Source organism: Copadichromis virginalis, linkage group LG14 (genome assembly GCF_057382275.1).
Source record: "Copadichromis virginalis isolate Kocher_CV1m ecotype Utaka linkage group LG14, C_Virginalis_male_GT1.1, whole genome shotgun sequence".
Taxonomy (NCBI): Eukaryota; Metazoa; Chordata; class Actinopteri; order Cichliformes; family Cichlidae; genus Copadichromis; species Copadichromis virginalis.
The window spans coordinates 37,698,879-37,725,669 of record NC_140631.1 but is presented as its reverse complement, the minus strand read 5'-3'; the positions used below and the strand labels follow the sequence as shown (position 1 = coordinate 37,725,669).

Here is a 26,791-nt window from a genome sequence, read left to right as displayed (position 1 = left end):
CAGAAATTTACATTCCCCAGAGTTGTACTGGTCAAAAGACAGTTTATTCTGTCTTGTCTTGCATCTATTTGCCTTTTACATAGATTTTTAATGTGCAATAACTGAAAACTCCAACAAGCATTTTCAGGTATTTGCTTTGGATATTTGAACTGAATGGGATCCTTCTCCTGGTGAAAACAGACCACTCAAAACTGCGTGGAATGAACACACCCTTCATATAACACAACAAGCACTTGTCTACTAATATATTGAATTTTGCTGCTCCAAACATTCAGAAAAGTGTGTGCAAGAAAAGACAAAGCATGTGAAACAGTCAATCTCTACTACCCAGCACAATAACACAGCACATGCTGACAAACCGTAAATCACAAAGCTTTTGCATAACATGCAAAAATAAAGTCAGAGAGAGACAGAATTTTCACCCAAACACATACAATGACAGAAGGAGCAGGACGAGAAGCTGATTACCTCTTTAATTTCTATATTTCACGTATTGGATAACTTTGATGTATTTTTTTAATCAAATATATTTTTGAACATTATGAACCACACTGCTCCAAAGGATCCAAAGGATGCAAATTCAATGTTTGGTGCAAAACTCTTACTTGGGGAAATACGCAGAAAATTTTATGGAAATCTATTAGTCAGTACTGAAAGAGACCAGACCGCAGAACTTCAGCTGAAAAATCCCTCAACATTACTGAGGTAGCAGTGTTGAAAAATGATGCCATACTTCATAATTAGGGGAGACTGCAACTGGCAGACATGCTGAACAAGTGAGCTTACTTCCCGGTTGCAAATCCAGGAAGAGGCCTCAGAGATGCCAGTTCAGTGATCAATGATTCTGGACTGAGCTGACAGCTACTGTCATATATACAAACACAGGAGAGTGCTATGCTAGGACATTTCCACAGTGACACGATTAAAAAAAGCTATGTTTAGGAAACATTGATTTTGATAAGGTGACCACAACTGGGCCACAGCTCTGCCCTAATCTGTTGTCAAACACACACGTTCGTTGCAGAGATAATTACTCATCACTCTTGTGGTAAATTGTCATTTTTTATGTTCTAAAATGTCAAAGGTGTGTCAGCTGATAGATGAATGTTTCATGTTTCTGCTCGTTTTTAATATTTTCTACTATTTTTGTTAATTCCATAAGAGAGAAACTAACCCCTGTAACCCCGGTGAAAGACAAAGCTTGGCATTTTAAGGAAATGAGCTATAGGTGATACAGGAAGAGGAGATGATGTGCCAGTTATGCAACACATTTTTTGGTTCATTCCTCAGTAGCTGTGAGCACACCCACTGTACTTTGAGCATTTGCATTAGCTAAATGTGTGACCTTTTGTGGCCTCCGTAGGTAATTCCGTTTTTACGTTCTTTGGCAAATTGCACCATTTGGTCAGAAGCTGCTGGTGTCACGGAAATATGTACAAGGTGATGTGATGGTACTATTCCAGAAAGCAAACACTCGAGTGACATACGGAGGCAGGAAAGGTGGAAGTGGCATAAATTACCAGACTGTCAACTAGAAGAACATCCTGTTTGAGAGCCTCCCTTTGTTCTGTTAGTTTGACTTTTAATTGCTGTTTCCTTTCACCTTCTTAGCTAGTGATAGGAAAATATATTGCACTTTATAAACTGTTGAGATTTCCCGGTGTGTTAAAATCTAACCTCAAAGGGTCTCGATGAAACACTATGACACTTCTCCTACAGCAACAGTGCCGAAGGGCATCTTGTGCATATCTGTGAGATACAGTATCTGTGACAAAATGGCAATATTTGACACCCTGGGAATAGGAATGGACACCTGTATTGGATAATTATTAAAATTCTATTGTGTCAGGCTTACAATAGAAGAGCAAAGCCCTGCAGTGATTATATTAGATGTCTAATTATAAATAAAGAATCTCTAAGACTCTCCTGTCCAGCTGGGAGGGTTTTTTTTTATTTTCAATAAATGGAAAGAAACATGAGGAGGAAAGAAGCAAGACGAGAAAGGAAGGAAATACAAACGAAGAGGTTTGGGGGGTGCAAAAAAGAAAAGAAAAAAGTCAAGAAGAAATGCAAAAGTGTAAATGAAGAAGAAAGAAAACATCAACACTAAAAGACTTTTTACCTTGCATTCCTGAAGATGAATATTTATAATATGAAAGACAGTTTAGATGCGATCCCACTGAGCCGTTGTCTTGAAGACTCTCTTTCACAGCTGAGTTCACAGCACTCGACAATCAAAGGACTGTGATCACATCTGTCCCCACTGAGCACAGATGAAAGACTTCACTTCCTCATTAGATAACAGCAGAGCCACATGTCAGTGACAAAACCTTCACGTCTTAAACTCCCATCACAGAGCGCAGGGTTAGTACTCAAATCAAACTATGGAATCAAAGGGTAAGAAACTAAGTTAATGTAACATAAAGACTGTCCAGCAGCCACAGTGGAGTAACTGGAGGATCAAGTCTTGCTCACGGACATGCTGTCAGTCCTTATTTACAGAAGTAAAATAAACCAGAGTGACATGGGCTTATTTTCCAGCACGTCTCCGTTCTGTTATCTTTCTCCACTCAGTCACCACAACTATGGTTTGTAATATCAGCTGCAGATATTTATCATGCTTCATTTCCATGTGAGTGATGCACATGCATGTGCTTTCTGAGAAATGTATGCACACATTTAAGCCACCTGTCAGCAGTCAGAAGTTCTTCTTTCTGATGCAAAGTCAACACTCATCTCCAGTCACTGTGAACATGTTGCATTAACCAACAGAGCGTATTGACAAACACTGTTTTATTCTTTTAGATTTAAGATTTTGAACTAGTTAATTGTCCTATTGCTGCTGCTCATGTCATAATTTACAGTGTCAACATAAATGTTCGAATAGGTCCTGAACGTTAATAGTGCGTGGATGGTTTTAATGAGCGAGTCCCTCTTTGTTTGCAATGTTCACAAAATGTGGGATGCATGATTCAACTTTCACAGTGTTTCACTAATACACATTTGGTGATAACATTTAAAAACCTTGCACAATCAGCGACCAATGTGATTAAAAAACTGATAGCATGCAAGTGTGGAGGCAACACAGTGGTGCAATGGTTGCCCAGCAAACGCAGTTGAAACAGTGGCGTTATCTCCTTGCTCAAAGCTGATTGCAGTATGAGGGCAGAAGCCGGACTATGTAAAAGGGCAACGCTGACGTTGTTCCCAAGTACAATAGAGGTCCGATGAGATGGTCTCTTACAACACAAGAAATATATTCCATGTTGTTGCAATGAAGAAAGGGGATGCGTACATCTAACATCTTCTTTCACAGTACCCCTAGCAACTTCTACATGTCCTCCTTCATTACATCCATGAACCTCTGTGAGGTCTTCCTGTTTTCCACCTTCTCAGTTCCATCTTCAACATCCTTCCTTCAGTATATCCACTATCCCTCCCTCCATTTCAACCTCGAATCTCTAACTTTGTCTCCAAGCCACTCAACCCGAGCACTCCTTCTGATCCTTCTGTCACAAATCACCCCTGACACTTATCTCCACCCTGCCTACACTCTTTTCTTCACTCGTCTTGTGCAATGGATGCAACAAATTGTGAGCAATGAATTGCACAAAAATCCCATTGAAGATGGCATGGTTGCCAGTGTCAGACAGGGTTCAGAAAATGCTGATCTACTGGGATTTGCCACTGGGATCATCTGTAGGATTTACAGAGATTGGCCTGAAAAGGGGGAAAATATTCAGTGAGCGGTGGTTTTCTGGGCAAGAATGCTGTGTTGATGCCAGAGGTCAGAAAATAATGGTCAGAAAATAACTGCTCTGCGCTGATAGTTAAGCAACAATAACTCGAATAGGAGTTAAGTGTAAAGGCTGAGCTCCCAGTTTACATGGGCTTGTTTAACTTAAACAAAAGCCTTCCAAGTGTGGCGCTGTCGCTTTTATAAACATCCAAACTTGGATTCCTATTAAAATGTAAATCTGCAGATTAGGAAGAAGCTTCACCTCACTGTGTCTGTTTATCTGTTCAGTGCACATTTAAATAGATATGATAAGTGCTGGCAAATATAGAAACTGAAAAAAATACCTCTCAGACAAATTCTTTGATGTCATTACCAGAGGGAGGGTGAGTTGTTTGTAGCTTCTGTTAATGTAGAGATAAATAAATAATAAAACAAACAAAAGTTTTTTGTAGTTTTAATAAATTCTCATTTCAGTTTTACACATGGTCTAGAAATACAGCTTTCTTTCATCCAGATAGCATCTTTATTTTCCCTTTCTTTCTTTTTCTTCCCTGCTGTTAGGCTCTCTGTGCAGTCCCAGTTGTATTAAAAAAAAACTTATTTTTAAAAACGCCTAACATTCCTATGAAAAAATATTGCATAAGGTACAGTTATGCAGAGATGTTATGTGAAAGAAGATTTGAGGCCACAGGCTCAACAGGTTTATTAGTAATAAGGAATTAGAAATGTGTGTGCATGTATGAACAATGAAGGCCTCTTTCGACCTGTTTGGGGCAGTAGAGTAAAACACAGCAGTGTCTGATCTGCTGCCAGAGGAGATTAGGTCAAGGCAGCACTGGCAGCAGCACAATTACAATGTCGTGTTCCCAAGACTTACAAGGACATTACTGTGATTTTCAATCATTTCAAGGATACTAACTCCAAACCTTCGCCTTAATTAGTCATTGCCTAAACTAATTTTCCCTCCAAATGTAACCTCAGTCTAACCTCAGCATGTCTACAGCTTAAATATTATTGTTTCTCTTTATGAGGATTTGCTTTTTATCCCCATAAAGGAGAAAAGTCCCCATAATGTGCCTTAGTAAACAGATTTAAGTCCCCACGACACATCCCCACATGCTGCAACGAATCAAAGTGCCTCTCATTGTGCACCTGTGTTGTAGCCACCTCTGGCGTTTGTGGTTTTTCTCTAGGTAACCAACTCTTAATATGTCACAAAGCAACATTCAGCAGGATAACATGAAATGTAACATACTTTATTTTCATACTTTAGCGCACCCATACAAGTCAAAGCTTTTTACATCATTATAAAGTCAGTAGCAGCGAGTTGAAGTCATGTGATCAGTGTACTTTGTCACCACTTAATAAGATAATATATTAATATGTTCCTACTGCTTATGTAGGATGTTCTATGTTAGAAGACTACATAGTGAGCTCATCAGCAAAACCTGTAGTACGCTACTTTTGTTATAAGATATTCTGAGTGCATTAGATATGATACAGTAATATTGATTATACATTCAGATGTACAAAATAGCAAATTCTCTTTATAATCCTCAATATCCGTTTCAGTCTAATTTCATTTTCTATGATGTTTATACAGTTGTTCAGTGTTTATAATCTCATATTACAGTAGCTATTTTACTGGTAAGGTGTATGTATGTATTTCTTAACACTGATATTTATGTGACCATCGGTTGTTCTGTATTTTGGTTTGTAAACATATTAAAGAAAGAATATGGCCACAAAGTCATTTTTTCAGAAAATCTTTAAAACACTTTCATCTTTGCATAACAGAACCCCCCCCCCCCCCATTAATCTCAGCCTAAACAGGAAACTTAAAAAAGTTGGTTATAAATCTGTATTTGTGCTCCAAAGCATGAAGTGTGGTGAGCAAAACATGCCTTTAAGATAAGTCTAGGTTAGTTAATAGTTCATCTATCCATCCATTCTCTTCCAATTCAGGGATGCGTGGGGGTTGGAGCATTTCCCAGCTACCACAGGGCGAGAGGCAGTGTACAGCCTGGACAGGTCGCCAGTCTGTCACAGGGACAACACATAGAGACAGACATCTATTCACACTCACATTCACACCTCCGGGCAGCTTAGATTCCAATTAACCTAACCCCACTAACTGCATGTCTTTGGACTGTGGGAGGAAGCCAGAGTGCTCGGAGAGAATCGACCCAAACACGGGGAGAACAGTGGCTTATAAATAAGTCAGATAGAAGAATTGAACTCGGGTCCTTCTTGCTGTGAGGCAATCGTCCTAACCACTGTTCCACCATGGTTAGCAGCAGTAATATAACCCTTTATTTATTCTTTCTTTAGTCTAGTGTCTGCGCCGTAATACGAGACAGTGGAGCATCAAGATCCTGACCTGTGTCTGAGAAAAGGTCGGAGTCACGTGTGTGTGACTTTGTCTGAACTGTAAATCTAACCTTGAGAACAAAGATGATTTTGGAATGTGAGCTCTGCTTCTCACTTGTAAAAGTGCTGTTAAGAATAGATCTGAGATCTGGAAACAAGTTGAAAATGTTAAAACAAAGCCTCATTGCCAAGTGTATCATAACCGGTGGTAACAAAATATCATTATCCTGCTATGCAAAAGAAATCTGGATGCATACAATTGTTTCCACAATGAACTGCAATTATACAGGTTTTTGCTTTAAGCATGCAAAGTAGATCTGAGTTATAGTGTTAGATTAGGAGGAATGTAAAAGATGAATGTAAAGTGTGTGTGTGTGGGTCAGTACTGAGGCACTAGGTGGCTGTTTGCCAAACATTCCTGTTGACAGTCAAACAGCGGAAACAGGAAGACAGTAACGCAACACTATCAGCCGTGCTGAAACACCTTGCACACTTCACAAAACAACTTGGCCTCTTCCAGGACACAAGCATGCACGCATATGCATACACAAACGCTCATAAAAAATCATCTAAACCACACAATGGCAATCTTCCGCAGGTACAAGCAGTTTTCCTGTGAGGCCTGTTCATTTTGTTAAAAACCGAGCACCCTGAGTTCACAGGGGAGGCTAAATTTGTGTTACACCAGCTTATTAGCACAGTTCATATGAATAATACTTTAAAGCTGTGTTTTATTTTCAGCTTCTTCACAAACCCTCATCAGTATCGGTGATATGTGAAGGTCAGCATCAGCGTGCTGTCACACCTTCTTTGTTTTCTTGTTCTTAAACCAGAGTGAAAAATGCCGTCTTTACTGTACACACTGTCGGGTTATAAATACATCCGATTACGATACGAGTTGCCAGGAGTCACAGCTAACTTGTTCAGTGGAAGTGCAGCCTTGTTATGTGCCAAATTGCAGTTTTGGCAATAAAATGAAATAAAACAAAGTCAGATGGTTCATCATCATTACTGGACACGCTGAACGTGTCAGTGATGATCTCAACAGTCTAGTTTAGCTGAGGAAAGAAGGAAGCCATGATAAAGTCTTTAAATATAAAAACAAACTTAAAGAATACTGAATAACATTTAGGTGAACACTTACACTCAGTTTACTGGTTATTAAAAACAAAACAGGTAGAATCCACAGCTCCCTTTGTATTATTTTGGAGACGTGTTATGTAGTGGAAATGGAGAGAGAAGTAGGAAATTAACCACTAGACATCCCAGAGCATCTTAGTGAACAACAGAGTCAGAACTGCTGAGAAACGCGTGCACTCAGGATAATCACAGTCAATATTTCTAATGGCTTACTGCTTAATTATTTCTCAAGCGAACTTTACATGAAAGACTCAGACATAAGCTGCAGTTGTTACTGTTAACAAACTGACAGCACAGCTACAATCTATGATAATGAAGTTAACTGTTTGGTGAAATTGGATTTACCACCCTCTAAAATTCTTATTTCACGGTGCATTTGCCAAATACTTTCACTCACCCTGGCTTTTCAAAAACTCGAGCTCAATGACAAATAATAACGACAAGAAAAGAACTTGGGCTGCAGCCAAGTGGTGACAGAGAACCGGACACCTGATGACAGCAGAGTCACCGTGGCCCCTTGTTCTCGGTTTAGGCCCACCCATGTTCCCATGTTTCTGACATCAACTTCCCAACATTTATAACATTTTTGATAGTTTTAGAAGAGCTAGAGTTCAGCAAGTTCAATATCGTCACTCTTATTTTAGACATTCTTACACTGTTGTGTGGGCAGCTTGTTGATGGTGTGTCTGCACGCTGCTCTGTGGGACACAGATGATGTTAAACTGTATTTATTAGTATTTCCCATTAACTGCGAGTAAAATGCTCACTGTATTATCACTTCAACGTGATAACGCCACGAAAGATGAGCTCAACTGTTTATGGAACTGGTAGAATTTAACAAAAACAATGAGATAATTCTGTAAATATTAGAGACGACTCTCATTCCTTGTAGATTTTTAGCGTCCAGGATTATGAAATTTCAAGAAATTACAGTTCCTGAATCAAACGAGAGGACACAGACCCCAACCCCACCACCAACTATTATAACATGTACAGTACAGACATTTTTTATATTTATTTTTTACATTTTATATTTATAATTATCTGTTATGTTTAAATTATCATTTGAAAAAAAATGAAGGTTGTCACTTGTCACATACAAGTGTCCCCGGACCATCTAAATCACATCATAAGTAGGCACAATGCCCATTCTCCTTCTGGCTTCCTCACTCATCCCTTGTAATATATTTTAAATATGTTGAATTGTATTATTCTCACTTACATCATTTGGGGTTATCTTCCATTTTTTGTCAGGTCCTGTCAATTCAAACAACCGCTAAGCTTACCTGACATTTATCTCGTACAAAGATACTGAAACGGCTTACCTGCTATGGCAGTATTCCTACACGAGCAGGGAAGACTTATCATTGAAAATGTTATTCCACTGGTACTCAGACAGGAAGTTCATTCTTCTCAGGCATTTTTTTAAAGGATAAAAGAACAAGATCTTGGGAACATTTGAGGGGGACTTTAAAGGTCTAGTGGGAACTGCAAGAAGCTTTGTACAAAAACAAAGACTAGATTGTATGAGCCACTCCTAAAGCATCACATTTCCATCCTACGCAGAAACCTTTACTCTATATAGTATTGTAACGCAGTGACAGCAGTGGTACGTAAGATTTTGACAAAGTTTGTGTTCTCCATTCTTTAAGCACCCCCATATGGAAAAGAAATAGTAAAAACTTATATGTGATTACTCATGAAAGTGGCCACTTTCTCATTACTTGTTTTAACTTGTGTTAAACTTGAGGAAGGCTGGTACCCATTTGAATTTCCAAATACATTAAAACCCATATTTTTATTCTGAACTGTGAAGATTGAAATAAAGCCCCTCCTTCCCAAACTTTAAACCACCTCTTTACCGAGTGACAGTTTTGTAATGACTATTAGCAGGGCAACATTAACTTATCTTACTTAGCTTACCATGAACTGAAAGGCTGGGTGTAATTAGGCTCATGTAAGGAAAGAATACTGAGTTTATATTTTTTCCACAAAACATATTTAAACATCCTGTCTATCATGTAGTGACATATATCCTACAGCGTCTACTTCTAATACTAAATTATGTGTGTCTTACACTTGTAGCTTTATTGATTTTAATTTGCATTAATTAAAACACGCACACACCAAAAAACGAAACAAAACACCAAACCACATCCGAGAGCATAGCAGTGACCAGCTCTGGTGTAAACAATGCTGGCGTCCTGCAGCTGCTGCTATTGTATTGGCTACACAGCCAGTGTTTATAGACATGGAGTAAGTCCGGACAATATCTATTACATTACTGGCAGGATGCCTCACTGATTGTATCAGTCCGTCCAATGAAATTTGAGCAGAGTCTATCACCAGTAATTGGAGTTTTATCTGCTGCTATTTTTATTCAGTTAATCATATGAGTTAAATAAGTAATGATTGATGTTAAATTGCACTTACAACATAAACAGACTGAGTCAGGGTGTTTCAGTCAGTATAGCTCCAGGTATGTCCAGGTATGTCACATGGTGACACACAAGCACACAAAGACATACACGGCCACACAATTCAATTCCATTCTTTTATATTTTTAAATTTTTAAACTACGTTAACAGTCACCTCGAGGCACTTTCTATTTTAAGATAAAGACCCGACAGTGACAGAGACAATCTAATGGCCCCCTTTGAGCGAGCACTTTGTAACAGTAGGAAGGAAAAACTCCCTTTTAACAGGAAGAAACCTCTTGCAGAACCAGGGAGGGGCACCAATCTACTGCAACTGGTTGGTGGTGAGGGGGCGGAAGATGGGACAAAAGACACAATGTGGAAGAGAGCCAGAGATCCTCGCACACACGCACTCACATACCTACACACACACACACACACACACACACACACCCTCCTGGAATTGCCACATCTATCACAACTGCTGTCTTCGGCTCCTTGTCAACAACCAGTTTATCTGGTTGGTAGAACAACAACCGCTTGTCTGTCTGGAATTTAAAGTCCCACAGGACCTTTGTCCTGTTTTTCTTAATGGTGAGAGAGAGAGACAGACAGACAGACAGACAGACAGATGGGCCTTCCTCGCTTACAGCCTTGACTGTGTGGCTGCAGTGAACATATCATTGAGATCCTTTACATACAAAGCCAAAGGTTTAAAACACTGCCTGAAGCATTGTAGTAAATGGGCACTCTGCACTCAGCTGCAACTGGGAGTCAGAATTGTGTTGCAATGGATCCAACAATCCTTGTTGATTGTTACGTCCCCGTTCAGGGAGATATTCATGCTTCATTGAAACTGTTTAAAGAAGGAGATTTGTCCAGTTCTATGGTTAATCTAAGATTCTGTTGAATTGCATTGTGTTACACTAATGGTGTTCACAACACAAATATAGTCATAGTTTATGTAGAAGAACATTACTTTGAATTTTTTCCACAATTTGTATAATTGTAGAATTCCAGGTGAACCTCTGCACTTCTTTTTAAGCCCAATCATGTTGCTGATCCGCCAAATTAGTTGCAAATGTTTTTGAATCTTTCTTTTTGGGACAGCTTACTTTTCCAGTCTTTTGCTTCCTCCATGCCAACTTTTTTGTAAAGTCCTGCTTTTGTTGAATTCAAAATGAGCTAATATTTTTCTTATAATGGTGCAATTTCTCAGTTCAGACATGTGAAAAAAGGTCTATATTCTATTATATATAACATATGGATTCACAATATTTGCAAATCATTGCATTCTATTTTAATTTACAGAAACTTTGCTTTTACAGGATTATTACCAAAAATGATGCAAATAAACTTGCTAAGAGCTGATTGGATATAGTCTGAAGATTATAACTCCAGAAACATTTGCTAGTATATAAAATAACTCTATTACTTGTTCCATCGCATTTCAGCTTGCTGCCTTCATGGCATTTTTCATAAATCACATTACCTATATTTTAAACAGCAGAGACAAATAGAAGGAACAAAAATACAAAAACAACCAGCTTGATGCATCTATATACATACTCGTCAATGGAGCCCCCAATGAAGGTGGTCATTTAGCTTAAAGCCTGGCGTTCTTTACCAGGGATCAAGGACATGTAGGTTTACGTCTAGCTCTGCTGAAAACGCTGCGAGGGCAGCATGAAAATCAATAGCATCATTTTTTTCAAGCTTTGCATTTCTTCCAATTTATTAAAAGCTATTTACTGAGTAGTTCCTATCTTAGAAAATAGCCTGTCATCTTCTGCCTCTGTCCTTTTTGATATGTGTGATTATCTCTGTGGCTTTTGATGGAAGTAGCTCCAGGCAACAGAACACAATAAACTGGCTTGACATTAAAATGTATGGAGCTGCCAATCAAATTTGTTTACTTGCAGGAACACTTTTCTGTATATTTCCTCTTTGATCTTGCAAACCTACCTGACTTCCATGTTGGCATTTTGTTCATGAGATTCGAGGCTATAGCACTCAGGACTACCAACCGCATCAGACAAGACACTTGGGCTGCATCTCCAAGCTCATGGGTCTGAGTTTGAGACGGGTGTCCCAGAGGGGTCTTATTGTCATAATGAATTGTAAACACAAGGGAGGACAGTTCAGTGTCAGCTCCCATAAGTGTGGTGGGAAAGTCCCGGCATCACTCTCATGAACCCCGCAACAATAAGCACAGCAGGACGAGAGGAGAGAGAGCAGAGGAGGTTTGTTGTGAAGATCTTGACTTATCAGCGCCATGACAGCTAGTGCAGACACAGCGACTGGGTCAAGATGAACTGCCTGGGTTTCTTTTTGTGTATTTGTTGTCCTTTTGTAGGACGCTGGAGTTCAGCCTTCAAGAGAAGAGATATTTTTGAGAAGTGCAGACATCTTGTCAAGCAGTAAAGGGATGATGAGTTAGAGTTTCTGATTTGAGCAAATTATTTGCTACATGAAAAGATGGATACAGTCTTATGACTCTGTTTCCTCTAATCTCTGAAAATGATTTTCTTTTTCATATATTGTTTTTATTTTTTTCATGTTCTATACATGCGCAATACCATCTTTATTTTTATTTTATTCGACTACTGTGTAACAGACAGTTGGACTACAGGCTTTTTAAACATGGTCCCGTTATTATTATGATTTTCTTGTTTTCTATGTACATTTTTGTTCAGCATGTGTCATGTATCAACTGTGTGACAATAAAGGAATCTGAATCTTAAAAAAAGACTCAGTCATATTAAATTCATGGAATTTTTATATGGCAAGTACCTTGGCATTAACATAAGCTTAGAAATTGAGAAATGGATTTTGTTCGTGAAACACAGCAATAGTGTAACTGCTTTGATCGCTTTGAAGATCTATGACTACTCACAATTAGTTGCCATCTTCAAAAGGACTTTGTTGCATGACGGTGGCAACAAAGTGGTCTTTTAAAAAAAGGGGTCGAGTGTGGGGTCAGCCAATTTGTGATAATTAACTGTAAATAACTGGTAACCCACATAATAGAAATTGTAAATAATTGAAAACCCACAGTTGACAACCACTTGTTGAGTCCCCTGTTATATCGTCACAGAACAGTTGTTCACATTTGCACAGACTGGCAATAGACATGGGAACTAACTAATAACAAAGTTATTAAATTACTTTCACATTTCTTTGTAAAATGACCTGAAATGCATTGTTTCATAGTTGCCAGTTAACAAAATATAAACGTGAGGCTACAATCCCACACACCAACACAAATTCCTATCCTAATATGATTGTTCTTAATATTTAGGTATGGAGTTATATATATATATATATATATATATATATATATATATATATATATATATATATATATATATATATATATATATATATATATATATATATATATATATATATATTAGGGGTGCAACAATACATGTATCGATATTGAACCATTCGATACAGTGCTTTCGGTTCGGTACGCATATGTATCGAACAATACAATATTTTTAATTTATTTTATCAACTTTTCTTCTGACGATGCTGTCTGTGTTGAGAGCTCAGTGGATCTGCGTTCGACTACTCCGCCTAGGCTGCACTGTCGAGTGTAGATCCACTGAGCGCAGCACAAGCTAGCAAGACAGAAGCTAAGCTCGTTGCAACATGGCAAATTGAACCTCCCCCACCCTCATTCAGATCTGGCCTTTGGAACTATCTTGGTTTTCATGTGAAGCATGACCCTGATGGTAAGCGCGTCATGGACAAAAGTAAAACAGTATGTCGGATGTGCCGTCCGGCCCCACGCACGGGGCGATCCGCGGTAACTTGTTAACGGAGATTTGGCGCGTTATGGCGTTAACGTCATTTTAACGAGATTAACACTGACAGCACTAGTGGGAACAAAATGAATATGACTGCACATTTACGCCGACATCATCCTAGTGCAAAGACAAGTGGAAGCAGACAAAAACAACAAGCACGCATGCTACAAACTTTACCCGAGTCATTTAGACAGTCGTTAGCACAGGATTCTCCTTATGGGGACCTGATATGTTTAATATGCTGCTGAGAATATAGCCCAGAAGAAGCGTATAGTATAGCTTTTATTTTGGAAAGAGTCATTTCTCTGTAATAAACTCTCTTTTCCAAAGATGAGGGATTCCTCAATCAGATAGATTTATTTTTTTCAATTATTTTGTTGTTTCAGCAACATTAAATTTAAAAACTGTACTTTTGAGTTAAAATATATATTTATAATTTTAATAAATGACAAATTAAAAAGCCATGAACATTTTTTTGTATCGAAAAAATATCAAACACCAAAGTATCGAACCAAACTGTGAATTTTGTGTATCATTGCACCCCTAATATATAGTTAAATAATGAACACATATTAGCTTTTGCTCCTTGTTGCTGTCAGTGGCTGCTTTGGGCTGGATGTTTCATTTCTACTGGCCATCCGGACAGTCATTGCAGCACATAGCAGTCAAACTTTCAATCTGTCCAACTTTGCCTGCAGTGACCACTCTCTGCACTATAAAACGTACACAATATACAGCACAAACAACAGTGCAGGACGTGTGCATCACTGTTTTGGCTCATTGGAAAGTGGCTCCAAGCACAAGCCACTCTGAATTGCTGGCTAAGAGATGCAGGTTATGTAGTACCAGTTTTCTGGATAGAAAACATTTAACGTGTGGTCACTTGGGAATGGATCTGCTCTCCTCCATCTTAATACGTCCTAGCTATTAGACAAATGTTTTCATATGGTGCAAACAAGGCTAGTATGGAATTACCACAGCAGGTTTCTTAATCATCATTTACTTCCTTCCATATTTAGTGACAGATAATGTGAATGAACTGAGACAGGTTACACTTTATCCAGCAAAAGGAAACTACCAGGATATTTTTTTACAATAATCTTTAGACCCTCTGAAGTAACTGATCTTTTCAGATGAACCAAACAATTCTGAATAAAGCACGTTATTCAATTAAAAACAATGCAAAGATAAAAATGCAGAAAACGGATATTTGCTCCAAATAGAAAGAGGAAGGCAAACAGGAAGTCACTGCTTAAAAATGATTAATCAAAGCAGAAGACGCAAATGCAGGATGTAATAAGAAAATGGGAGAATGAAAAAAGGCGAAAAGACGAGTGAGGAGAAGAGAGATGAAGGAGAGGGAAGCATAAAATGGAAAAAGATCAAGCGGCAAGAGGAAAAATGATGACTGAGAGGCAAAATGGAGAAGTTTTTTTCTTTTAAGCCTCTGTTATAGACAGAAAACAATAAAGCATCCGAGTTTTATTTACAAGTGACAAGAAAGACAGAGGAAAAGGAAACAAAATGTTATGTGCACAAACAGGAAATACTGAGTTTCACATCGTGTGTCTATGTTTGGCACACAGATTACATGTAAATGAATGCTCAGTGAGCCAAGAAATGTGCCCCTCCCTGTGGAATGTGATCATTCAAAAAATGAATGCACATCTCAGTGTGATGTTTCAGCTGCGAGGAAAGAAACCAAGTGAGGAAAAAGAATACCCAGACAATCACAGACACTGAAAATAACCTTTCTGGTGAAAGAGAATGAGAGCAAACTGAGACATCTTACAAATGACTCGAGTTTCATTGTAACTGTAAACGCACAATGAATTTCCTGAGATTTAAAGGGTATTTTCACACCTGTAGTTCATTTCGTCTGGGCTGCATCAGTTGATGACTTTGTAAATTTGTAGCTTTTTTTCTGTGGCAGTGGCTTCTTTCACACACAGTGAACTTCAGGCTAACCACATAGTGTCACTACAAACCACGAGAGAACATTCTGCTTGCTTGTTGGCCAGATGTGTCTGAGGCGGAGGCAACAACAAAAAGTAGAAGAAGTAGAAGAAGTTTCCGTGTTGTGGTCTGCTGGACAACGTCTGGGCAATTTTATTAATTTTACTCTGTACTCTGCACGTCTATGCTATGCCACATCTGAGAATGCAAAGCATACCTGTTTACAGGAAGGTGTTTAATTCAGACTTGCTGCGTATGGTAGTTGTGTCAGATCAAGGTTGGGTCGCATTCTCGCCAGAAACAAAGTGATCTGTTTGTTTGAAACTAGTCTGAGACCACCTCATGCTGAGTTCAAGGATCTCTGGATTTTTCTATTCCTAGTCATTTGTGAAATGGACACAACTTTTGATCTGCTGTTTTGTGTTTCTGAGTTATTTGTTTGTTTGTTTTTCATATTCCTTGATATGAATCCTCCACCCATGTTATTTGTGACTCTTTAGCTGGCCACTCTAGAGAGACCACAAGTCCTTTAGTTACACATCCTGCTTTAGTGTCTTCACAACATACGTGCTGCAGGAATGTGCTTCCTATGTTTCAAACTCGTGCTAAATGTCACAAAAAAAGGAAAAAAATGTCCATGGACACTAACAAATAAATTGTGTTTTCGTGATTATTTACAAACTGATCATTTGGCTCATCATTTTTTTCGCTGCTTTATCTTTCAAGTGAAATTTAGTAATATCTTTATCTGACGGTCACAGCAAAAACAGGTGAGAAATTACGCCCAAAACCACAGAAAGAGACAAAGAAAAGCTCATAGAAAATAGTGTCAGTGGTTGAGTTCTGCTCCAGTTGGTGAAACCACAGTGTAACTGTTCATTCAGGCTCAGCAGCCTCCAGATGGCTGAAATATTTTATTGTCTTCCTGCAGGGCTTATGGGACTTTACACTGCCTGGATGGCTTCCTATTGTAATTCCCTTAAGCGCCATTACTGCAAAAGAAAACTTTACCCACTAATAAACACATACAACAGCAATCCATTGTGGAACTGTTACTGTCTTTTGTTGTCGCATTAAATCATGCTTTGAAAGAGGTGCCATTTGGCTCTGTTCCAGTGATGCTTCTACAAATGGGCTGCAACTCAGTTTCTGTGAAGCACAGTTACACAATGCATGATAGTAGGAGTCAAATGCACATTTTGATCCAGCACGGCACCTGACAGGTAGTGAAAACTAAAAGTTTTGCCTGAAAAACTGAATTCAATGTCTTCTCCTTAATTTTTCAAATTGTAAAACAGGCAAAATCTGTGCACAAAGTGATTAAGCATGTATCTAAAAAGCACGGTGCTTATCTCTCCAAAAACAAGGGCATGAGTAGAAAAACAGTCTTTGGGGGGCATGAAGGGAGTTGTGGAAGCGGCTGACTGAGAACATGCGTGGAAGAAAACTGCCAGAAAACAGGAGGAACTGCAGAAAACTAACTTAAGTTTAAGACAGTCCTTAAATATCTCCCATCAGTTTGTGTGGGTTCTGTTTGCTTCCTTTCACAGGCAGCTTGCCTCGGGGCTGATAGAAAGATGTTCCTGTGATAGTCACACGGTTGGCTTGCAGCATGCACACATACATCTGCTCGGCCACGTGGAACCAGTTCAGAATGGGTGGAAAACTTGAAAATGTTGCAGTTACATAGAGTTTTCTACTAAAAAAAAAACATTAAAAAAACAAACACCCATCAGAGGCTAGAGTGAACATGAGTGAACCCATAATTAGTTTTATCATCCTGGTGTTCAGTTTCTTTTTTATTAAATTTAGTTTGATTCTTGCCTTTTGTTCAGTTTTCACCTTTATGTTGACAGATTTATATTTGGTTAACAGTTTATTGTTTATCTTTTTTCATCTTGTATCTCTCCAGTATTTTGGCTGCTGGATTATGGTGCGTTGAGTTTTCTTTATTTTGTATTTTGTTAATTTCGTCTTGATTATACTCTCAGTTTAATGTTTAAATTTTCTAGATGTAGTTTTCTGCTTCCCTCGTGTTCCTTGTATTTTGCATTAGGGGTCCTGGTTTTGTTACCTGTTTAATTTTGTTAGTTTTGTGACTTGTTTCTGTATTTAGTTTGACTTTTCCTTTAGTCTTGTTTCCTCGACTGTTCTGCACCTGTGCGTTCACCTTCCCCGATTAGCTCTGTGTGTGTTTATACGTTTAGTTTGTTCTGTTGGTTGTCACATCACACTGTTGCCCACTGATGTTTCCTATGCTCGTGTTGTTATCTGCGGTGTGGCTTCTGTTTTCACGGTTTTCTTCTGCTTTCTGAATAATTCCTACCTCACCTAGAATAACGGTCTATTCTTATTTGATGCTTGCTTGTGAGTTTTGTATTTGGGTCCTTGTTTACCATAAACTTGACAATTAATTCCATTGTAATTAAGACACAAGTGAAGAGGGAACACAGTTGATGTTACACAGCCACAGTCCACATAGGAAGGAGCCTGAACGGGTTGACAAATTGACAGAACTGTGGACTTAAACTCAAGAGACCACTCTTTGTTTCCGGTTTCAACTGAGAAAAAAATGTAAGTATTGTCCAGCTCTGATTATAATTACAACAAGAAGGACCAAAGTTCAAGTCAATATTTCTGTTAAACACTGTTAAGTAGAGTTAAATATCCTTATAAACATGAAGGCCAAAAGTCTTCAGTTTTAACCCAAAGTTACATCTTTCCTTCAACGTCTTATTGTCTGACCCTAAACACACATGAAAAATATCTGTGCTATCTTCGCTGCTGCTCGTATCAATCATTAGATAGAAAGAGACAAATGAGCAATATTGTTGATCACATTGGATGACTTCTTGTATTTATGTTAGGATAAGTATCTGCAACTGTACAGTGACGCATGCTCTCAGCATCGTTAGTACTAAAATCACGCTGGTCCAAACAAAACTTTAAGTACCACTTTGACTGAAGATGTAAACACTGTAATAACAACACCAGCACAGCCTCTCTTCCTTCCTCATTTCCTCTACTGAATGCATATATGTGCCTAAACACAAAAGAGCAGCTAGCAATGATCTACATCTGCTCTTAGACGTGTTCTGTAGTATGCAACTGAAGGCACAGTTTTAAAGGTCAGGGGACCCGGCCTGTAAATTCTCTGCTTCTGTATACAGTGAGTCTGGTTTAACGATGAGCAGGTTACAGCTCTAAGGGTTCTCTTTTTGAAAATGTTTACCCATCAAGTGTTATATTACATGTTGATATATTACATTAGCATTTACTACAAGTTAACACTGTGGTAGTCCACTAATGTGACTGGACAGTGGTGTAAGTAACTTGAAACATTTAGTCGTTTGCTTGTCTATATTTTGTATTTTGTAAGTGCCGTGTATCATTCATTCATTTGTAATGGTTTAATTTATTTTGCAGTTTCTATCGACATACTGTGTTGTCTATTAGAGATAAGCTATTCAGCAGCATGTAGTATTTAAGATCATGTTCAGCTGCAAAAGTCGTGTACACATTAATGCATCAATCCGGTCTTTAAGGCTACGTCCACACGTACACGGGTATTTTTGAAAACGGAGATTTTCCGTTTTCGTTTTAAAAAATAATCCCGTCCACACATAAAGGCAGAAATGAAGGAAAACGCTGCTATGAACATGCCAAAGCAGCAGGTGGCGCTAGATTCCTAACCGTGTAGAAATGTTGGCCAATCAGAAGTCTAGAAGCCTCGGTGGGAAATAGTAAACAAAGCTGGGGCATAGAAGCAGAACCGAGTCGTATGTGTGGAGGGACAGTAACTGTGTGTATATGTAAGCATTTAAACACTGCAGAGAGTAGAATTAACAGTAACAGTATTGTAGAAATTCATTTCACCGAAACAATAACGTGGCGCACAGTGTGACATCAAAAAAGGCGCACACCTTTGACGCTGCGTTTTCTCCGTTTTTCTCGTCCACACGTAAATGCAAAAACAGAGTTTTCGAAAATATCCACCCCGGCAGGCGTTTTTAGAAATCTCTGTTTTCAGTGACCGAAAACGCCGTTTACGTTTGGACGAAAGGTGCAAACGCATAGAAAAATCTGCCCGGGTACGTGTGGACGTAGCCTAAGTCTGACGTCATTAACTGTTTCCAAACTCCGCTTCAGGTCCCAAAGCCAAACGAACACTGAGACATCACTAAGTTACAAACACAACAGCCTTTAAAAACACAGAGTATTTTGGAAGCAGGGTTCATATGTCATCACTTAAAGACCGGTTAATTATTCATTGATCCAATAATTGAATCTATTTGATTCTGAAGATGGCCATTCTAGAAGGAGTGGACATTTTATTAATATTTATTATTATGTATTTAGCGTGATTGTTATATGTTATATGTTAATATACATTATTACATTACACAATCTTTTGTATATTTTCTAAATGTTTATATTTTATTTTTTGTAGTGAAGCTTTTCATCGCTGGGGTAATAAGAATTTTAAAACATAATAACTGGATCAGGTGTTGAAGAGACAAACTTCCAACGTACACATTATTTTATTTGTGTTCCTATTAGTATAGTGTTCGGGTGATAATATGCACAACAATCTCCATGATCTACCTATCAACTTGTTTAAATCTTCTCTTACAGGAAGTGCTGACAGACTGTTGTCACCAGCAGTGCAGCCGCCTACGGTCATAGTTATTACAACAATCCATCAAAGGCCTAATCCGTTTACAGGTGAGTCACAACAGACAGTGACTTCAGATGAGATTACAGCAAAGATGATTGGGTATATCTGGACCAACAAACCAGACTGTGTTATTAGAAAGGCTCAGTCTTCAGCAAGGTAATCAGTTTTTGTTATATCTTTGGAGTAAAATGCACTACTATGGCATCTGACCCTGCAAGGCGTGAGTCAGCACAGTGCAGCAGTCATCCTATGTCATCAACACAGACCAGAACATGTCTGCTGTACAGTCTCGCATGTGCTAAATTTGTAAAGCTCAGCAAGAAGTTGTTGCACATTGTGCGTCACATCGGCCTGCACTGGTCCCACCAAGAAGAGTGTAATGTGTCAGGATCAGATGTGTGTGTGTGCATGCATGTGTGTGTAATGCTATTGGCTCACGTTTGTGATTGTCCTCTCATTTTGATGCATGAAATGAACTGTCCGAATATTTGAATCCGGTTTTTAAAACTAAAACTGCACAAACTTCAAAACTTCTAATCTAAATTTCAACTTTGTAAATGCTACCTACCCATGAGTCGTTGGACCCTCGAATACATTTAAATATATAATTTTGTCTATAAACAGTAACTGTAAAATACAGACTTTTTTAATGTTTGAAAATCAGTATGGCATATTGTGTCACCAAAGCCAAATGGGTGTTGGAAAGTGACTATGAGCAGCATGTTTCTGGAAAAACTGCAAATCAAATCAGAGACGTTTTTTCGATATTTACCTCGAAGATTTATTGACTGTCCTTTCTGACTAATTTAGTGCTTGTAGCCAGAGGCAAGGACACAACTGAGCTGAAAGTAAACTCAATGCACTTCCATACAGCAACTGTGCCTTGAATAAATGAACGATGAGGGAACAAAGTCTGGATTTTGTAATCATGTTACCGTGACGGCCCCTCCAAATTGGTCTATTAATTCAGCTGCTAAGGACGTGATCAGAGCAGAGCCATACTGTGATGGAAATAAAGAGGGACATTAAGTTTAATAGACTGTTAAAATGTCTTTAAGAAACAATGTGGTCAGTGCCATACATAGCAGGTAGCCAAAGGAACGTGTCGGTCAGAAACTGATTAGGAGAACATTAGCATACTAAAGGTGATCACAGAAGCTGGTGATACTCTGTCGGGCATAAAACGTATATTAGAGGAGTTTGCTATGACACTGGATAGCAAACTTTTAAAGGTTTACTAAGACATATAGTAACTCTTGGCTTTGCAAACCTTGATAATGATACACATCGTCACACACTTTGCGTTAGATTTATCGAACAACATCCAATTTGCATTACAGTTATTTGGTTTATGTGATCAATTGATCAGTCCCAGGGGGAGACAGAAACTCCTTTGGGTTTGCACCATTAAGGGCATCCTGCAAAATCTGCAAAATCAAATATGCAGAGTTTTCTGCGAAAACTGTGAATAAGGGAGCTTTATTTTACTTACTTTACTTAATTTATTTTAGTTGTTTTTGCACTATATTTCAAGCAAAATCACTTTGATTAAAGCATAACAGCCTAACAAGCTCATTAAAGTTGCCACATTAATCATACTGGGCACAAAAAACAGCCCTGTCACCATTTATACCAGCACTGAGGGCATGGGTATTCAGTGCAGTCCAGTATTCTCCAAATTGTCAGTGAAGGTAAAGGAGTAGAAAGCATAGATTTTTTTAATAGATTTCCCCAGGAAGTCTTATATTTTTATGCTGTTGCAGTATCATCCATATAATTTGGGAGTCTGAGTCTGCTCTAGTACATCTTTGTAGTAAAAATCGAAACAGTGGCACACTTGTGTCTTCAGCTAGGGCGTACGAGGTGTGGAACCTACACAAGGTTCCAAGAATTGGGAGGTGCACAACGTATCAAAATGGCACCAAGGTATACCTTGCACCATCAGATATAATGTCACTTTGGCATGCGCTGCCATTCTGAGGCCGACAATTGCGGGTGTAATGGGCCCTTAAATGTGGGACAGCAGAGTCGTGGGATGGTTAGCAATTGCTTCGCTGTGAAAAGAATGTGGTTGGACACCAGCCCGGGCCCTGCTGAATGAATTTTGCATGTCCTTTGGGTGCTCTGGGTTTTTCTTACAGTGACACATGTAAGGTTAATTAGTGTCAGTACACTGGTACTAGGTCTTAATGGTTGTTTCTCACTGTGTTAGCCCTATGATGAAATGGCAACATATCCAGGCCTCCTGCCTAACCTCAACTGGTGTAACTTTTAGTCCTCCTCCAAAAACAGTTAAACAGTTAAGAAAATTTAAGTTAAAATATTCCTCATACTGCTGTGTATCTATGTATATAATAAATAAAACAAGTCTGGATTACTTTCACCTAAGTAGAAGATCAAGAATTTGCATGTGTGTATGGTTCTTGAAGGAGGCCCAGTGATCAGGAAGCCACGCAGACAGTAATTATTATGTGAAAAAGTTGTTTTCTGGGAAAAAAATAAAACATTTATTACAACAGGAAGCGATGCATCAAATTGGGATAAACAGAAGGAGGACTGCATTGGTAGGAATTAGTGGTGAGAGCCACACAAGTATCCTCCTTCATCTACATAAATCAATAGTGCTAATAATTCTACCTGCATTGTGCAACTAATAAGTAGTTTATAAAGTATGTAAAATAAACTCAATTCATAGTGCCAATGCTGAGGAAGAAATCCTAATAATCCTACATGTTACTATCCTGACTCTTGTTGATAGAAACCGGAACAACAAAAAAACAAATGAAACTCTCAATGAGTCAGTTTTTTCCACAACAGATCATCAATGAGACTCATAACGACTACATATGAGCAAACACAACTACATTATGAGAGAAAACAATAATCAGAACAGGATGTGCTGCTGTTATGGCACGTTCTGAACATGGCGTCTGTCACCACAATACATGTTAGATAAGATGACAGCGCTGCTGAGAGCTACAAAGAACAACAACCAGGAACAACCACATGATAACAGCTTCTAGCCCGTCATCAGTTGCCGTGCTGAGTCATTAGACTGAAGCCTGAGGGCCCGCGCTCCTCGTCATGTGGCCGTCTCACCTGGTTAACTATGCTCATATGTAATGTGTTTGAGAGAGCAAGAAACAGAAGGGCAGTGAGTTTTGTCAATTTCTCTCACAGGCATTGTCAAGTAAAACAAGAATACCTCTCTATGTATGCAGAAAAAGACAACAACACTTACACACAGATGTTAAAAGAACAACAAAGATTAAATGAATGAAAGAAAAACAGAGCAAAGTATTCACAGCAGAGAAAGAAACATCCCATGTGTCTGAAGCACAAGTCTGTGATGTTTCAAACTGCAGTGTTTGAACTGACTCTAATTAAAAAGACATGAACAAGCTGCGTGTTTTGTTCTTACCAAAGACACAAAAATACAGGCCAGTACATAAATGGTTTTGATAGCTATGAATTGTTTACTCCATTGTAACAACCCTGTATGGGCTTTATCACTGACATGTGTGCTGGAGGTACAGAGGGGGTGTAGCTGGTAGCTGTCCGCTAGGCCTCGGTCTCAACTTCGATAATTTGAGTCAAACACTGTATAAGAAGTTTGTGCTTAAAATTTGGTGAATTCAATGATATTATTTAAGTCTTATATAGTACTACAGTTTTGTATTTAACACTAATTACAAGGTAGATATGTGCTGTATGTCTGTCTGTGTACTGCACCTGTATAGTTAGCTAAGCATGTTAGCATAAGCTAGCACAATATCGCGCCACCCTTAGCTCTAAATATACTCAATTTTGGCTGCAAAATAACCAACATGGCCAAAACGCTAATGTTGACACAATAGCTACATCCATCTTTTACAGTGCTATGACAAAGTATTTGCCAATTTCCTGATTTAGGTTCCACTTATGTGTTTTAAAAGATTTAATAAATGTTAATATTAGATAACCCAAATATAAGATAGCCCAAGTAAATACAAGTGTGTGACAAAGTAATTGCTCCCTAAACCTAATAACTGCTTGTGCCACCTTTAGCAGTAGGAACTACCGTCAAGTATTAGTGGTAACTGGCAATGAGCCTCTTATATCTCTGTGAAGGAATGTGGGTCCACTTTTCAGTGCAGAATTTGGGTTTTTTTAGCCACATTTGAAGGTTTTTGAGTATGAATGGCCGGTTTAAGGTCGGGCTAAAGCATTTCAACTGGCTTTACAACATACTTGTTGGTATGGTATTTTTTTCCATTAAATGCTGTGTTTTTTATGCTAGATTAATGGGATCCAATCCTTCCAAAAAGTTCCGCTTTTGTCTTGTCATTTCACCCAAAATTTTCCCAGAAGTCTTGGTGATGATTGAGATGCTTTTTGTCAAATATAAGACAAACCTTGGTTTACTTCTTGGTCTTTGAACTCTTCTTTTTGTTTAGGCCAGCCTCCTTCTTATTGTTCAGTCACATTGACATTAACTCAGGAAAGTGAAGCCTGCATTTTATTAGATGTTGTTCTGGATTCTTTTGTGACCTCCTTGATGAGTCGTTAATGCACTCCTGGGAGTAATTTTGGTATGCCGGCCACTCCTGGGATGCATCACCACTGTTGCAATTTTTCTCCATTTGTGGATATTGACTCTTATTGTGGTTTGCTGGAGTCCCAAGCCTTAGCAATGACTTTATAATCCTTTTAAGATAGATTCCATTAACTCCGTTCATCTGTTGTTTGAGGTTTTTTTGGATCAATTGTTTATGATATGTTGCTTTTTGAGTTTTTGATTTACCAAGAGGTGGAATTACTTTTTCACGTAGGGCAAGGTAGTGTTCGTTTGAATAGTTTTCTTTCCCTAAATAAAGCTAATCATCATTTAAAAAATTACATTTTATGTTTACTTGTGTTGTGTTTGAATAATATTAAAATTTGTTTAATAATATAAAACATTTAAATGAGACAAGTACACAAAAAAGAGAAAAAATGAGGAGGGGGCAAATTCTTCTTCAAAGCACTATATATGCAGTCTATGGGGAACCAGCCCTTGGGCTTCATGAACCATACTGAAATATGGATCCAGCCTTTCCTGGTGACTCCACAGTCTCCATCGCTAGTTTAAAGTCTTATTAAGTACAGTGGGATGTTCATTTTGTAAATTATGGTTTAAGAGTCAAACTCATTACCATAACAGCATGCATTATCTCTCGGTTTTGGTCAAAGGATTCTACACTATGCGAATACTGTTATTGTATGTACAGTATGTTTATATCACACTTATTCAATAACTAACAATTAAGGGGCGTGGCTACTGAAACAGGCTTGTTTTTTTCTCTAATGTAGAGCTCAGAACTTGTTCTGCACCCACAGGTTTCACTTCCTGTTTCTATGTGAGGCTCCAGGAAGCCTAAAAACTCAATCCACAGCCTTCTGCTGACCAGCAGCCTGTTTACAGCAACACCGAGCTATAAAATCAAACAAAGAGATATTCATCGAAGGTGAACTGGATACAAAAACAGAACAATCCTCTAGAAACCTTTTCCATATTTTCTCTTAGTGCTTTCACTGACTCATTTATTTGACCCTTCATAAACTTTTACTGTAATGGAAGTAGGAGTTAGTAGTGAAGTGAGGCTTCTTCGTTGGTTCTGTTAAAGTGGAACAACAACTAGAAACCAAAAAATGTTTGAGATTCTGCTGAAAAACACAAACTTTTAGACAGGACATCTATCCTGCCTAATGTACGATGCTACTTGACAAACATGGTAGAGAATGCTCTCTGGTTCACACCATGAGAAAGTGAACTTGTAAACTTTGTTGTATTACAAATGCAAAACTGCCCTGGTGTATCTGGATGATTTATTGACTCATGGAGGAAACCAAATGTCTCTCTCTTGATAAAAGTGGGTTTGTATTTGTCCATACACAAACACAACACACTGAGTGGGGAATTTAAGTTTTGCATTTATGAATTACATCATGCCAACATAGATAACTCAAGAGAAATCAACACATCTAGTAGAGCAAGTGTTTAATTTGTGCATCTAGAGGAGAAATATTCATTTTTGACAACAATGACAACAAACTTTCACCCTATGATAGCTAGGACATGCTCCAAAGTTCCTTAACATGGTTGAGATGGATGGATTGGCAATAACCAAGATTAACCCATCGAAAATGGTTAGGCTCAATAGTTTATGATATTTTTTCTTTATTACATCACATATTCCCACATTCCTCTTTTTCAACTAAACAGAACACAAAGCTTCCAACTTTTTGATGCACAAACCTGATCACCCAAAATTGCTTTAAGGGGAAATACTTCTCAAAACCATTAATTTACTAATGTTTTAATATAGACAATGCAGCTAGCACATGTGGCACATTTGCTCAATATCCTCACCTTGCAGGAGGAAAAGAACTGAATGTGCACATTCAGGAGGAAAAGAAGGAGACAGGAATGCAGAAAAGCAGAAACTAGTAAAAAGAAATGCAGTCCAGACCCTGAAGCAGTCAGAGAGAAAGTTGAAGGCTGCAGGTAGTTAATCTTGGCTATTCATTTCATGCTTGAGTGCTCATGTAGCCATCAATGTGTCAGAGCCTTCGTAGGCTTGACTTGACACCCTGCAGGGAAAATTAATGACTTCATTAAAAGTGCCATGTTTTCCCGTGATCCCTCCCGCATCGA

General features: G+C 38.4%; 1 protein-coding gene across 1 annotated transcript in view; it reads right to left on the bottom strand.

Moving 5' to 3' along the window:
* Positions 1–26,791, bottom strand: part of gpr4 (G protein-coupled receptor 4) — a 46,801-nt gene that overhangs the window by 7,262 nt on the left and 12,748 nt on the right. The gene's annotated exons all lie outside the window — the stretch shown is intronic.